The following is a 3,697-nucleotide window of genomic DNA, read 5'->3' as shown; positions in this document are numbered from 1 at the left end:
CACATTGGCACATTGGCTGGAAAGTGATTCTCTCTTTGTCACTTTTGGCTCCACATGATTTCAGCAAATCAATCACAGCCAGTAAATTTTAAGGACTTGTTTCTTTGCCATGTAGTGCCAGAGGGAGTAGATATTGCTAATTCAGAAAAGTTTCTTATTGATGTTCTCAAATAGATAAAGGAAAGCCATCCTGAACATGCTGTTTGCATATGCTCTCCACACTAAATGAATTCAGTAACACCAATTTTATTATCATTAGGAAAGGCTAAATTGTAAGTTGTCTACACATTAATGTCTGTGTTCTGCATTTAAAATCTCCCCCCTAGCAGTTCCTGAAAGGAGTTTCAGTCCTGCCTCTCCATGTGTGAGCATGCCCAGTTTTGTCATGTGGACAGGGATAGCACAGTGAAACAGGAACACAAATGTTCTCATTATGTGGATCCAGTTCTTTTTACTCAGCTATAATTTGGATAAAACCCAGTAGAAATACTACCTGGTGTATTAAATAATAGAAATAACATTGTCATGCATGAAGTTTCCTGTTGTCTTGTTGAGGGGCATGTGGCCTCATCACAGCACAGCATGAACAGCACGATCTGCTCGGGCTGCTCTCTTAAAAGTGCAACCACCCTGGCTTGGTGGAGCTGAGAGCCTTTACCCTGACAAATTGCCCACTGTGTGCAGTGTTGGATGATGATGGCTAGCTTAGTGCTTAGCTGAGACATCAAGATAAAAAGGGGAGAGATAAACATGTACCTTGGAATCAAAGGAGAATAAAAAAGGCCTTTTTCCCCCTTGCATTTTTATTGGCATTCATGCTGGTGTAATCCAAGCTTCTGAGCTTTACATTTGCATTTAGTGAAAGCTTCCAGGCCACCTCCTCTGGTCTGAAATGTACCAATGAGGAGGTGTGGCCTGATGGCATCCTCTCCTCTGGAGCAGAGAAGGGCTGAAAGGCAGCTGTCCCTGCAGACAGAGCTCCTCCTTGCACTGTGCAAGGTGCCAAACACTGATTGCAGAGGTTGGCTTTGGCAGAGCCCCTTCCTGCAATAAGCATCCCTGAACAGGATGTGTTCATGAATACATACCTGTCATTCATTTCAATGTTTTCCAGAGATCCTAACATTTTGCAGAGATCCTGACATTCACATATGTTCATCAAATGTATAAAATTATATTGTTGTGATTCTGCACTGGAAACCATTTGCTCCTGTGAGGAAGAAAATGGAAACTACATGAGACAGAAGTGGTAGGACAGCTTAGAAATTATCTGTCCTACATTAATAGGGGATTGATCAGCATTTTAATGTTTGCTCTAAGATATTTCTTGTGTCAGTGTTGTGATTTGAATGCTAATCTTGCTCACAAGAAGATCATGTTATGTTGCCTTGGAGTGGGGTGTAGCAGGCAAGTGCCTATATAGATTTTAATGAATATGAAAAATGCCAGGGCTTCAAAGCTTTCGTTTCCACAGCCTTCATTATGTGCTCTCTATGGAACATGCAGATCTGCTTTTATGGTCTTTTGGTGTCTTATATGAGAATTTACTGACTTTCCGAATCTAATCAAAATATTTAGGTCATAGTTGATAGATTAATGATTTTCTTCATGGTAGAGAATTAACTAGAAGGAAATATTCAGTATGGGGAATTTTGAATGTCAGTGAAACTTGTGGATTCAATTTTGGTCAGGAGTTTGCAACAAATATTTCCACGCAGGCTAGGGTTGATCTGCAAGTCTCCACAAAACACATGAAAGCCATTTTTTGGTTTGTATGTGCCTGGGGCTTCACATCAAGTGCATAACAGACCTGAAAGTGCTTTTCTTATTGCTTGTGCAAGAAATCCCAGAATCTGATGGCAGGTTAAAGCTGTCCATCAGCCAGAGATCTGTGCAGTCTGTCTTACCCAGCAATGGCAGCCTCTATATTCAAAGCAGTCACCTTGCCATGAAAAATTATAAAATGTTTAGTGGGCTGTGAACAAATGGCACACAAGTCTTCCCAGCTGACAAATGAGAAGGAGAACAGTTCCATGGGGAGGTCTCCTGGGCTGGTACAGCCCAACCATGTCTTTACTCAAGCTTCATTTCTATGGAAAGCTGTCATGGAAGCATAACCAAGTCATCTTCTGTAAAAACGCTGCTGCTCTGGCTGCTGTTTGCCAAAGAACTGTTACAGGTGAAAATGAAAAGCACTGGCAGCATGTCAAATGTGTGTACAGTCATCCTGCCAGATCCTGTGTGCGAAAATCACAAGGAAGCAAAACTGTTTTTCACACATGTCTTTCTCCATTTGACCTGCCTCTGGATGGTTTGAGGAAAGAAACTCCTCATTCAAGGCTATAGGTGGTTTTAATAAAGAAAATATGGGTTTGCCCTTCCTGGTATTTATATTTTGAAGTCAAAGTAAAAATTTTAGATTCTGTTAAAGGTGATTATCCTTTAAAGCTGGGTTCTGTATTGTCCTGCACTTTATATTCTCATTTATGGTCTATTGAATATGTGAATGCTGTTATCATTCCAGGCTAAGTGCAGTTCCAGATCCTTAATGAAGCATTAATGTAGGAGGCAGTAAAAGATGCCTTCACTACTTGCTTAATTAGCTTTTTCTCTACCACCACTTCCCTGCTACTTCAGGCAGCTGTAACTTAGAAAATAGATCTATTGGCATTTTCATTGCAATATTGCTGATAACTTGGGAAGAGCATCCCAATTTTCTGGCAAGATGGACCCCCAGTGTGGGAGGATTGTCACTGCATCCCAGCACAGACAGGGACTGTGGGAACTTAATTTCATTCCCCAGGAGTGCCAGGATCATTGATTTGGGAGCTGAGCTTGTTGCAATGAATGCCTAAGTGGGAATGAAGTTGGATATCCAAGCTTGTCCCCTTTGATTTCAGTAATCCAGGTGAAAATGAGCCCAGCTCCAAGGCACCTTCCCTTCTGGGGAGGAGGGGGAGGAAATCCCGCTCAGCCTGACCTGGGTTTGCAGTGAGTACAGATTTACTGATTTCACAGCGCAGAGGAGAAGGCAGCTGCAGGCAGAGGCGGAGAGGAGCAGGAGTAGCAGGTTAATGTGCTGTGCTGAGGAACCCTGCCGCTGGCCTTGCAGGGCTCAGGAGAGCAGAGCCAGGCTGCTCTGCCCCCACACTGCTGCAGTGACAGCAGGCATGAGCTGCAGAGTGACAGCTGGAGACTGGGGACCTGAGCTCTGCCTGGGAGGAAGAGTCTGTTCTATTGCCGACCGGGGTCTCTGTACAAATCACAAACGGGTCAGGACTGCTGGAATGTGCCTTGAGCTGTTTTATTTCCAGCATCAGTCTCATTACATGGTTATGACAATGGGAAGACACCAGCAGCTCACATCCCAGGCAGCAAACAAAGAACTCAATGTTACAACTCACTTTACAAGTTTTTTGACCAATCACACAAAGCAAAAGCACATTGACAGTAGTTCTATCCAACCATTATAAGCACAGGTACCTTTGGTTAAAACAATGCTTGCTTATTTTGAATACAATACCTACTTGTAAGTCTTAAAACACAATGCACAGAGCTCCATTATTAAGCTTCAAACTTCCTAATATCTTGCTAGATAGACTTTTCTGTAGCTTAGGGAGTTATTCTAGACAAGTATTAATACACAGACCATTGTTCTATTTGTCCTTGCTTTTCTACTTTTTAAATAATTTTCCTG

This window comes from Geospiza fortis, unplaced genomic scaffold (genome assembly GCF_000277835.1).
Source record: "Geospiza fortis unplaced genomic scaffold, GeoFor_1.0 scaffold157, whole genome shotgun sequence".
NCBI classification, from domain to species: domain Eukaryota; kingdom Metazoa; phylum Chordata; class Aves; order Passeriformes; family Thraupidae; genus Geospiza; species Geospiza fortis.
Note: the sequence above shows the minus strand (reverse complement) of the source record.